This window comes from Melospiza georgiana, chromosome W (genome assembly GCF_028018845.1).
Source record: "Melospiza georgiana isolate bMelGeo1 chromosome W, bMelGeo1.pri, whole genome shotgun sequence".
NCBI lineage: Eukaryota > Metazoa > Chordata > Aves > Passeriformes > Passerellidae > Melospiza > Melospiza georgiana.
The window spans coordinates 3,033,115-3,045,965 of record NC_080464.1 but is presented as its reverse complement, the minus strand read 5'-3'; the positions used below and the strand labels follow the sequence as shown (position 1 = coordinate 3,045,965).

Below are 12,851 nucleotides of genomic sequence, written 5' to 3'. Positions count from 1 at the left end.
TATCCTGGACCGAAACTTCCAGATGGAGGGAATGGGATGCTGAGTGATTGACAGAGATCCAGGGTGGAGATTTGGGGATGATCTCAGGAAAGGAAAGGGATTACACAGGTAAAGGGGTACAATCTGGGGTAAACCATTTGGGAAAAATACAGGGATACAAAAACAAAACTATTACAAAGTATAAAAACACACTACAACAGTAGTATATGTCTTACAGTCATGGATAACTTGAGAAATATTGTTTATGGTTAGATCTACTTTTTGGTTTTGTGCTTACTTATAGGCGGCATTTTTACTCGACTTGAGGCATGATGGGCTTATTGAGTTAGGAACAACTTTCTTTTGTGTTGCTAATTTAAGTCTATTTTTGATACTTCTATTTTTGTAGTTTGGTCTATTTGTTGATTGTTTTGGTGCTCTTTATTTGCTTTACTCTTGAGGACATGGGTATTTATATGGTGAACTTTTACAGGTAGTTTCTTTATTTTGGTAGCAATGCTTTTTTATTCATTAGTAGCTTAAATTGTTGGGGTTTTTTACATTGCTAATTAGTCTCTTTTTTACTTTAGCTATTTTTATAGAGCATTGGTTATTATTTATGAATTAGTGCAGAGGTAGAGCTTTGACTACTTCTCTCTTTTAGCAATGTTTAGGGTTAGTTGAATAGCTTTGAGTTTACTAAGTTGGCTTCATCTCCTCTCTTTTTTAGTAGCTTTTGTGACTTGTCATGTGCGGCTCTATATGGTTGCTTTTTACTTTTGTTTCATTCTCACAATGTGGTAAGAGTTATTAGTAAAAAGAGCGTATTGTGTTTTGTTCTGCTGGTAGTTGGTTATATGGTGGCGCTTCTTGAGTACGTGTCACTTTTTGTTCTTTTTTATTAGTGAGACTAAAGCTTTTACTTTCTGGTCAGTTTGTAATTATTTTTAGAATTTTAGGGTGATTTAGTTTTCTAGTATGGGCGCGTTGGGTGATGAGAGCAATCTATTTGCTCTAGGTGGTATTGGTGGTATGGTGGGTAGAGGGAACTTTTGCTTTGAACATTTACTCTAGTATTGGTAGTTGGGATTTTAGGAGTTGTGCTTTAGTGCTGATTATTTCTGAGGTGGTTTGGATTCTTTTATAGGCTGCTAAATTATTTTTTTTTCTGTTGGAGTATAGTCGGTTTGAGACTTTTTGTAGTTTTGATTTTAAAATTTTAGTGGTCGGCTTTGAGTCTGACTAGGTACTTTTTGCTAAAGGCTCTAGGATAAACTATGGGTCTTGGCTGCAGAGCAGAGCACATTCTTCACATCTGGTTTTGTCTTGATTGGGCTAAGGGCTACTGCATGAGTGATTTCTTGTTTGATCTGGGTAAAGGCTTGTTGTTGTTCAGGGCTTCAGCGGAAAGTGTTTTTTTTTGTTGGTGATTAGGTAGAGAGGGCTTATAATTTGGCTGTATTTAGGAATGTGCATTCTACAGAAACTTATGGTGCTGAGGAAAGCTTCTGTTTCTTTTTTGTTGGATGGTGGAGACTGTTGTGTACTTGTTGATGATATCGGTGGGAATCTGATGCTATTTTGCTACTTCACTCTCAGAAACTGGATCTCTCGAGCAGGTCTCTTGACTTTGCCCTTTTTGATGGCGAAGCCAGCTTTCAGGAGAACTTGGATGATTTTCTCTCTTTTTTTAAACACTTTTGCCGCCGTTTTCTTTTACACAATTATGCCATTAATATATTGTAGATGTTCTGGAGCTTTACTCTTTTTTAGTGTAGTTTGTATTAGTCTATGGTAGATGGTGGGGTTGTGTTTCTACTTCTGGGGCAGTTGGTTGTAGGTGTACTGCACATTTCTCTAGGTGAAGGCAAACTGAGGCTTGCATCCTGCTGTTAGAGGAATGGAGAAAAATGTATTGGTAATACTGATAGTGGCATACTACTTTGCTGCTTTGGACTTCAGTTCGTATTGGAGTTCTAGTATGTCTGTACAGCAGCGCTCAGTGGTGCAGTCACTTCATTTAATGCACGGTAGTCTACAGTCAATCTCCATTCTCTTTCAGATTTACGCACAGGCTAAATGGGGCTGTTGAAGGGTGAATGGGTCTTGCTGACTACCCCTTGGTTCTCTAGCTCATTTTGTGGATGGGTAAATGAGCCTTGGTTGGTCTTATCCTATGCAAGCTATTTCAGCTCCAGAGCTCAGTCCCCAAGGGGACTGGGTGCCAGAAGCCAGCTCGCTCCAACCAAGGCCATGGGTCAGCCCCTAGCAAGCAGGGAGATATTCAGCTCTTATAGTGATTAGGCAGCTCTTATGATTTCAGCTTTGCTTGCTAGGTAGCTTCCCTTGGCTTAAGGCTCCAGCAGACGGTAGAGAGAGGAGAAGGAGAAGACGCCGGCTGTTCCACGTGTATGACTTTATTGGAGGGGTCGTGAAGGGTCTCGGCACTTCTTCTTCCGAGTTAGTAGGAGTACAGTATGCTACTTTTATACCCTTGGCCCGGATCCAATCCTGACCAATGGCAAAGGTGTTAGAGTGACCATAAGTGACCAATAGTAGGGTTAACAAGATGTTGCCTTACATGGCTATAGGGATAGGGTATAGGGTGGATGTCCCGGGAGTCAGGAAGCTTCTTTGCTCTGTGTCAGCATTCTATTCTCCAAGGGGCCCTGGCTAAAGTTGATTGTTTCACTACAACTCCACTTTCTGTTTTTACAAAAAATGCATTCGCGATAGTTCTTTTGAAACAGTGAACAAGGCACAAGAACATAGCTAACGCAATGACAATTACAAGGAGAATCAACAACATTACCTTATCTAAAGATGCAGCCCATCCTGTTAGTCCCCATTGCCCGAAAAGTTCATTGACCCAATCTGGGATTCTTTCTACTTTCAAGTCCTCCACGAGATTTTTCAGTTTCTGGATGTTCGCATGGATGGACTCCGAACGCGAAGAGAGGTTGAAGCAGCACATTCCTTCGAAGTCCTCACATCCATGTCCGTGGACAAGCAGCAGGAAGTCGATTGCTGCTCGGTTTTGGAGTGAAGCTTGTCTTGTGGTTTCTTCTTCCTTTAAGAGATCACTCAAGTCTGCTGATGTGGCATTAGCTTGTTTACTGAGCCAGCACCCAAGGTGATTGATTTCACTGAGGGCTTTAGCTGCAGCTACCCAGGGTAAAAACAGGGAGACAGCAATCTTTTTTGGTCTGTTCCAATCGTATAATCTCAGATTACAATTTTCATCTAATTCAGTGTAGGACCTTTTTTGCCATTTTGATTCACTTTCTTTTTTCCAATTATGTAACAGGGTGATGTTTGGAGCAAGGGTAGAAAGTTTTCCCAGAGTACAGGGACCTCCCTGGAGTCAGGAGGGGATCCCTGCCCATACTCTCTCACCACAGATGAGAAACATTCCCTTAGGTAATACTTTGAGATGGAGAGAGGACACAGAAATCACACGAGCTGTGTAATTGCGCCAATCATGAGGGTTATAGGCTTTGTTAACTGGTGATAAATCTTTTCGATATGTGTTTTTGTGTTGGTCAATTTCCGGCCAATCGTTTTTTGGACGCCTAAAGTAAAATTAGACACAATATGTGGCCTTGGAGGATCCCAATAGATCCAATTCTTGGGGTTCCTCTCGAGCACCTGGCAGAATTTTTGTCCACTTGTCCCAAGTATTAGCTCCATTGGGTCTCTTACCTGTGGTGTGGAGAACCTCGGAGTTATAGACAGGCCAGTCGTCTGCTACAAAGAGAATTCCTACTAGTCATGTAGAAAGTGGATTATCAATGCTTCCCATGGACAAGCACATGTTGTCTTGTTTTAGTGTTTTTGCTAAGGTTACCCAAACATTATGGCTAGGCTGAGGGCTAATCCAGCCGAAGGCACACGGTACGGTGTAGAGCATCCAGGCAGCGGTGAGGACAGCACCGACGGAGATATTTTTCATCTTTAGGCAGGATTAGGGCTTCTGATAAAGAATATAAGCAGAATTTGTTATCTTTATGATGAAAGGGATTTCTGCCTTGTTCTTTTCTGTGTTTCCCTCCTCCCTCCCTTTTTCTTTTAATTTCTAAGCTACACTAATGGAGGAGGAGCGGGTGGAAGGTTAAAGGGTTTTAAGGTTAGGGAGAGGGAATAATAAGGTTTTTTACAATACAAAACACAGTGTAATAACACATAATTCAGAGAACACTTTTGTGTTAAGGCTATCTGTGGCCTGTTACAGCAGACTGTTGTTTAACTTTCTGTTTTGTCTGCTGCCTTGTAATGGGGTGTTCTGTTTTTATGTTTGTGGGTGTTCGGCGACGTCTTCGTCCCAGGCTGAGCTGGTTTGGTTTTGAGGTGGTCTTGTGTTTGCCTCAGGAGAGTTCTTGTCCTCGTCTGCAGTAGTGTTCGCTGTGCCTAAGTATGGTTTTACGTATTTTCCTGGGTACCACCTTGGACCTGATGGTAGTAGCACGCATGCATATCCTCTACCCCATGTAATCAACTGATGAGGCCCTGAAATTTGGTGTGTTTCCGGGTCCTTCACGAGCACAGGTGGTTTCTCTGTGAGCTTTGCTTGGGTGGTATTTGCAAAGTGGCGAAGTATTAGTGGATCAGGCTCTGATGCTGTGCAGTTCAGGAAGTTGATGACATAGAGAGCCTTGCAAAGTCTCTCCACTGGAGATGTGATTTTCGTGTCCCTGTTCTGTTGATCGAAGACTCTTTTGAGGGTTTGATGTGTCCTTTCCACGATGTATTGTCCTGTGGGGTTTACAGGTATGCCCGTCTTGTGTGCTATGCCCCATTCATTGAAGAACTCCTTCAACTTGTTGGAGGTATAGGCTGGCCCATTATCTGTTTTAATCTCCTTTGGTACACCCAGGGTGGCAAAAGCGAGGAGAAAGTGTTTTATTGTGCGCATGGTCTTTTCTCCTGCATGTGATGATGCAAATACTGCTCCTGAGAACGTGTCGACCGAAACATGCATGTACTTTGACCTTCCAAAATGTGCAAAGTGAGTTACATCTGTCTGCCACAGCTGACAGCTATTCAGACCTCGGGGATTGACTCCCGTACCCATAGATGGTATCTGGTAGTTTTGACAGTTCGGACAGGTAGCCACGATAGCTTTTGCCTGATCCTTTGAGAGCCTAAGCATTCTCATAAGGGCAGGTATATTTTGATGAAAGAATGCATGTGACAGCTTTGCCTCAGCAAAGATGTTAGGAACATTAGCAGTTTCTGCTGCCATTGCTAATGCATCTGCTTTCCTGTTGCCTTCTGCAACAAAACCTGGGAGGCCCGTGTGAGACCTCACATGCATTATGTGGTAAGGTTGCTTTCTGTGGGATATCAACTGTATTAATTTAGAGAGCAGTTGGTATAACTTTGGGTTCGAGATCTCTTTGAGAAGAGCATGTTCTGCTCTCATAGCTATACCAGCAACATAAGCTCAATCTGTGACCAGATTGAAAGGCTCATTTTTAAATTTTTCAAAGGCTCTGATGACAGCTGCTAATTCTGCAATCTGTGGCGATCCTTCTACCATTTGTACATCTGATTGCCATTCTTGTGTTTGGGGGTCTCTCCAAGTAATCACTGACTTGTGGGAAGACCCTGAGCCATCTGTAAAGAGGGTTAGAGCCTTGAGAGGTTTTCTACTTTGGATTTGTTTTGGGATCAAATGGAAAGTTTCATTCTGGTTGAAAAGCTTGTGTTCTGGGATGTCTGATGAAATTTGAACTGTATAACTGTCCAGAGCAAACTGTAGACTCGCATTGGTCTTGATCAAATCCTCAAAGTCTTTAAGGGTTATTGGTAAATATATGCATTCAAAATCACAACCTGAAAGAGGGCAAAGGCGAGTTCTAGCCTTTTTTATTAAGTGTGCTATAATCTCCTGGTAGGTGCTAAGTGTCTTTGTAGGCTGGCTACTTGTAAATACCCATTCCAGTATCAACAAAGGATCTCGCAGCTGAGGGTCCCATTGGAAGATCAGTCCATGGAATCTGGGTGCTTTTCCCAGGATGATGAACTGGAAAGGCAGACTGGGCTCGTAGCGATGGGCTTTGCGTGAAGACAGGGCTTCCTGGACTTTGACGATGGCACCTCTGACTTCCTCCGTGAGAGTGCAGGGAGAGTCCAGTTCCTTGGGTCCACAAAGAAGATTGAACAAGGTAGCAAGGTCCTCTGATGTAATTCCTAGCAGTGGACGTACCCAGTTGATGGATCCACAAAGACTATGTAAGTCCCTCAGGGTTTTTGGGTTGTCGTTGGTGATCTGCTGAGGTAGGATGGTTCTTTCCCGGATCTGGACTCCAGGGTAAGTCCATGGCTCGGTGTACTGGATTTTGTCCTCACGAATTTCCATTCCTGCCTTTTCAATGGCTTCAATAGTCTTTTTAACCGTTTTGTCCAAGTAAACTTTGTCTGAAGCACACACCAGAATGTCATCCATATAGTGATAGATGATAGCGTCTGGAAATGATTTCCAAATGGGAGACAGGATGTGAGACACGTACCACTGGCAGATAGTAGGGCTGGTTTTTAGTCCCTGAGGAAGAATGATATCTTTTGAGCGGAGCTTCCTTGTTAATAGAGAGAACGGAGAAAGCAAACCATGGAGCATCCTCAGGGTGCAGTGGGATGCTGAAGAAACAGTCCTTAATGTCTATGATAGCAAGTGTCCAGTCTCTAGGCAGCATTGATGGGGAGGGCAGGCCGGGCTGAAGAGGGCCCATGTCCTCGATGATTGCGTTGATTCTGCGAAGGTCATGGAGAAGCCACCACTTGTTAGTACCAGGGTTTGGTAAAACGAAGACTGGAGAGTTCCAAGGGCTGTCGGACTCTACTATGTGGCCTTTTTTGAGCTGTTCTTCCACGAGGGCATTTAGGGCACGCAGCTTGGCTTTCTTTAGGGGTCACTGCTCGGTCCAGATTGGCTCGTGGCTTTTCCAGGTGAGACGGGGTATTTCTGGCAGCGCGCTCAACTCAGTGGCCCCGGTCAGAAATCCTGAATGGGAATATGTAGGGAAGCACCCCACTGGGATAAAACGTCTCTGCCCCAAAGGGTGATGGGGGCCCTTACCACAAATGGACAGATGGTTGACAGCTTGCCTTCTGGCCCTTCACCGAGGATGTTGCTCTTGCTCCTCATGGATACTGTAGCTCCACCAATCCCGGAAATCATGCCTGCAACAGGTTGTAGATCCCAGTGTGCTGGCCAATCTGAACGGGCGATGATGGTCACATCTGCACCCGTGTCCAGCATCCCTGGCAGGTGGGTCTTCTCCCCTTTGTGGGAGAGGCCGCACTCGATGGTAGGCTTGGCTGGTCCCATGACTTGTGCCCACATAGCTGTAGGGTTGAGAGGAATCTGTTCCCTGTGATTCTTTGGGAGTAAAAAGGCTTGAGCTATTGGAGTTCCCTTAGAAAGAAAAAATGGTAAGTCTATGCAGTATACCTACACGAGGATCTCTTGTCCCGGCTGCACTGTCAGCACTTCCGGAACAACGAAGATTTCCTTTGGAGTATTAAGTGAGTCACCTGTAATTAAAATGTCTGAAGGACTCCCTTTAGGTACATATTTTCCTGTGGGAACACGGTGAACATTCTTATCATTAAAGTCAATGGACAAAGCAGTTACCAGTTGCTGGCGGGTACCCATCTGGGCTGTCTCATGGGTTGGGGCTTCTTCTTTGGATCTGGAGCGGCCTGGATTTGTGCGTGATTGGGTCTGGGTGGCCTTTGATTTGTATTCTGCGCCCGAAGGTCGAACGGGCGGCTCAAGGAGTTTAAAGGACGTGGCTGATAGCGTTGCTGATGTTGGGGTCTTTGATAATAATTACAATGGTATCGGGGGGGTGACCTCTCCAGGCAGTCCTTTATATAATGTCCTAGCTCCCCACGGTGATAGCATTTAGCTTGTTCTTTAGAGGTTATGACTGCATATGCACCATTTCTACAATGGTTAAATATAACTCTCTCTCAAGTGTGGTTAGTCTTAGGGTGCTTAAACAAGTACCCATGATTTTCAAGCCCTTTCCACAGAAAAACGAGGAAAAAAGAAAAAAATAACGAAAAAGGTTTTTTAGAGCACCCAAAGGTATGCGCGCAATCTTAATACTTATGTCCTTTGGGGTCAGGGGTCTGTGGAATTGGGTCTGCTTCTCAATTCTCCTCAGACGTTATCTCATCCAGATGTTTCTTGAGGGTCGAATTGAGCCTTCCGCAGAGAGGATTTTCTAAAACGAAAAGTCCTTTCGCAGAAGGAGAGGCTTCCCGAACAGGCAATATCAGGAGATCCCAAAAGGCTCCAATGCTCCGGTGAGGCTTCTCCCCTGGGGGTAGGGGTCCACGACACGTTGGGCAGCCACTTAAATGGGAATTGGTTGGTCTTATCCTATGCAAGCTATTTCAGCTCCAGAGCTCAGTCCCCAAGGGGACTGGGTGCCAGAAGCCAGCTCGCTCCAACCAAGGCCATGGGTCAGCCCCTAGCAAGCAGGGAGATATTCAGCTCTTATAGTGATTAGGCAGCTCTTATGATTTCAGCTTTGCTTGCTAGGTAGCTTCCCTTGGCTTAAGGCTCCAGCAGACGGTAGAGAGAGGAGAAGGAGAAGACGCCGGCTGTTCCACGTGTATGGCTTTATTTTAGTTTTAAAATGGGACTGTCTGGATTAAAACATTGCTATGTTCTTGAAACTAAATATCTGATATTTATGGCTGGAGTGATCTCCAACTTCAAAAAGTGGAGATCAGACCAGTATCTCGAGGAACCATTTAATCTTGATGCAGTAACAGAAAATCATGTTTCTCTGGTTCCTCCCTTGCAGATGTTTAGTCTTAAAATTCTCTACTGAATGCAATTCAACAACCTCCCTGAATGTTTCATTTGCCTGCTGAAGTTTCTGACAATGCATCCTGCATCTTCTGTATATCCAGAATAAGCTGGTATCTTATTTTTCCCAAAGTAGACAACCTAAACTACTGTGTGATACCCTCTTTGTAAAAATATCTTTGTGCTGGTTTTGGTTGGGGTAGAGTTAATTTACTTCCCAGTAGCTGGTATGGGGCTGTGTTTTAGATTTGTCCTGAACACAGGGTTGATGATATAGAGATGCTTTAGTTATTGCTGAGCAGGGCTTACACAGAGTCAAGGCCTTTTATGCTTTTTGTACTGCCATGCTGGCAAGGAAGTTGAGGGTGCATGGGAGACTGGGAGGAGAGACAGTTGGGACAGGTGACCCAAACTGACCAAAGGGATATTCCAGACCATATGACATTGTGCTCAGTATATAAAGAGAGAAGAAAGAGTAAGGGGGGGACATTTGGAATGACGGTATTTGTCTTCCTGAGTAACCATTATGCATGATGGGGCCCTACTCTCCTGGAGATGACTGAACACCTGCGTGCCCATGGAAAGCAGTGAATGGATTCCTTGATTTGCTTTGCTTGTGTGCATGGCTTTTGCTTTATCTAATAAAATGTCTTTATCTCAACCCATTAATTTTCTGGTTTTCACCTGTTGCGGCCAGAATTGCTGCTAGTAAAATCCAGGGTAAAGAAGCAAAAAGGGCCTTTGCTTGGTATCTATAGATGTTTAATTCATCCACGAGGTGAGATATTCAGAGTCCCCAGGCACACACATGTCGAGGGTCCAGGTTTCTCTCTCCTGAGTGGTCTGAGGTGACCCTGGTCTCAGGGCAGTATGAAGATAAGGGCCAATCAGGGAATAGGGAGGGAGTGGCTCAGGGACATAGGAACAGACATAGGAACAGGAGAAGGAGCCAATGGGGTCTTAACATCTTTTTGAAGGAAGCTTCTTGTGTCTCCCCAACTCAGGGGATGCCCCCCAGGGTCTCCACATTCACCCTTCCAATTCACTCCTTGATCCTGCTGGTGGGGGAGTGCGTGAGTAGCTGCAAGGGGCTTGGTTGCCAACTAGGATGAAACCGTGACAATCTTACATGCTTCTTTTTAGATCTAAACATCATTATTTTTAGCCTGGCATTGAGGACTGGTTAATTCTTGCTGATTTTTATTTAAATCTTAGTTTCTGTGCTTTGTAGACACCATCTAAATTGAACATAGTATTCCATCTATCATGTGTTAGGTATCCACAAAGATCTCTCCGGTAATTTCCTGTTAATACAGCTTTGAATTAAAATCTTACTTTGTTGAAAGACTTGGCTTTTGTTGATTCATATGGGTCGTAGTCAACTGCTAGAATTACTAGATTTTTTTTCTGTCATTCTGAAATATATAATAATTTATTACATCTTTTATATTTGTCATCTGTTTTCTCATACTGACTGTACTATTTGAATTTCTTTTAAATTCCATTTAATTGACTTTGCACATAACTCTTGGCTTTGCACAGCCTGGTTTTTGGTAGTGGGGAGGGGCATGGAGGTGGCTTCTGTGAGAAACTGCTAGAAGCTTTCCACCATGACTGGTAGAGCCAATCCCTGATGTCTCCAAAGATGGACATGCTGCTGGCCAAAACTGGGCCAATGAGAGAGGTTGATAACACCTCTGTGATGACATATTTAAGAATAAAATCAAACAAAGTGGGCACAGTTTTTTCTAGCCAGAGAAGAGGAGGAGGTGAGAACATGAGGGAAAACAACATGTCAACACCAAGATCAGTGGAGAAGGAGGGGGAGGAGATGCTCCAGGTGCTGGAGCCGAGATCCCTCTGCAAGCTGTGGTGATGACCATGGTGAAGCAGGTTGTCCCCCTGCAGTCCATGGAAGTCCATGGGGAATGAAGAGATCCACTCACAGCTCATGGGGGAGGTGCCCACACCAGAGCGAGTGGATGCCTGGAGGATGCTGTGATCTAGTGGGAGACCTGGTGGAGAGAGGGGGCCAGTGCTTCCAGGCTTGAGCAGCCTTTCTTTGGAGGACTGCACCCCGTGGAAGGGTGATGCATGCCACAGCAGTTTTGGGATGACTGCCTGTGGGAGGTAGTCACGTGTCTGCAGTTTTGGGAGGACTGCTGCTCGTGACATTGGAACCACCCTGGAGAAGTTCACGGAGAACTTTCTCCCATGGGAGGGACCCCACAGAGTAGCAGGGGAAGGATTCCTCTCCCTGAGCAGTGGAAGAAGATCTCAGGTGACAAACTTACCAAAACCCCCACACTCCTCTCCCTGTGTTGTCGGTGGGAAGGAGGGATGGGCTGGGAGAAGAAAAGGTTTTTTTGAGGACTTATTTTCTCATTATCTTCTTTTGACTTTATTAGTAATAAATTCACTTTGTACCTCTAAGCCGAGCCGGTTTTGCCCTTGGAGTGTTTTCTTCCAGTCCTTAAGTCATGAAGCCATCATTAAACTTTTCTCTCCTCTGCCCAGCTGTGGCAGGGGAGAGTGAGTGAGCATCTTTGGTAGGTGTCTGACTTTGACCACTGTCAAACCATGACATCTGCAGTTTGGAATCATCTTGTCGGTATTAAAGCTGTTTTGACATTGCAACTCATTTCAGTGTCAACCTGAAAATGTATTGTGCTCCTCTATTGTTTGCAGTAAGGATTATTAGAACTACAGAACAGAACTGAACTTGAGATACATTTCAATAGGACACTTAAAGCTTTTCCAGGGCACCTCTCTGACTACTGTGAAGCTTTACCAAAACTAAGATCTTTCACTTGCTGCTTCCCTTGTATATGTGGAACAGTTTTGATGTGTTCATTTTTCCGTCAATTGCCTGTTACCTTTTTACCTGATGCTTATAAAGTGCTACCTTGTAAAACTATTTAAATTGTCAGATTAAATAATTATTTTCATAAATAGCTGTGAAACAGTAGTAATTCTTCTTTTCCTAAAGAAAGATAGAATTTTGGTTTTGTTTTGCTTTTATTCAAACATATTGACTTGGGCTAGATTGGATTATGTCATGATGATGACCTACTCAGCCTAGTGGTGGAACGGAGAGATGAAGTAAAAAAGCTAATAAGTATTAGGGACTCTGGGGAGATTGACTGGTGGAGCCGCACTCTACCATGCTGTCCTGGTTTAGGGCAAATTTGGTAGAGAATCTCCAAAGGAGGGCCCCTCCAGAAAGCAAACCCACACGGCCCCTCCCCCCAATCGGTTTGGGAAGAATTCCTCAGAGAAAAGCGGAAAGAACCTGTTTATTTAATAGGCACAGCACCCCCCAGCACACAAAATGAACAATACCAGATGACACCATTCTGAAAAAGATGACAAAATCAGAAAGTCTCTTTTGGGGGTGGTTGCTCTGTTAGTCCCTCCGGCGCTGGGGCAGCTGCTGCAGGCCAAACGGTGCAGGTCCCAGTCTGGAGCAGTTTCAAGATGGTCGAAGAAAGAGGAGAGGAGAAACAGTCCAGGAAGGAATTTGGACTGTTTAGCTAGAACTAGCTAATAAGCAGAGGCAAAAGCAAGCAGAAGTGAGAGCAGAGAGGCAGAGAGAGAGAGAGCAAAGCAGAAAGCCAAAAGCAAAAAAGCGAAAGCAGCCCTTTGTACTGCCCGTCTCTGTGTCCCTGATAAGAGAAACCCAAACAAAACTTTGACTCTTCAGAGCCAGTCTTAAAGGCACAGAACATATGAATGGGGATACAAGCATCATAACATCACCCCAGGACATTCCACCCCTTATCCCCATATCATCAACATACTACCACACATCATGCATTATTCATACAAAATTTCCATCTGTTCCCCCAAAATTTACAAGCAATACCCATCATGCCCTTATCACATCCCCACACTGGACCACTGAATCCAGGCCCTATATTACAGAGCTGCAGGATTCCCCCCTTTCACTTTACTCACTTAAAGCTCCATCTATCACTTGCTCAGACCTTTGACACTTAGAGATTTCCTTCTATCTCATGTCTGTATGGTTTAATGTACAGACAAT

At 44.3% G+C, this 12,851-nt stretch overlaps 1 protein-coding gene across 1 annotated transcript in view; it reads left to right on the top strand.

The window, feature by feature from the left end:
• LOC131095428 (Golgi phosphoprotein 3-like) overlaps positions 1 to 12,851 on the top strand; it is a 173,149-nt gene that overhangs the window by 91,407 nt on the left and 68,891 nt on the right. The window lies entirely within an intron of this gene.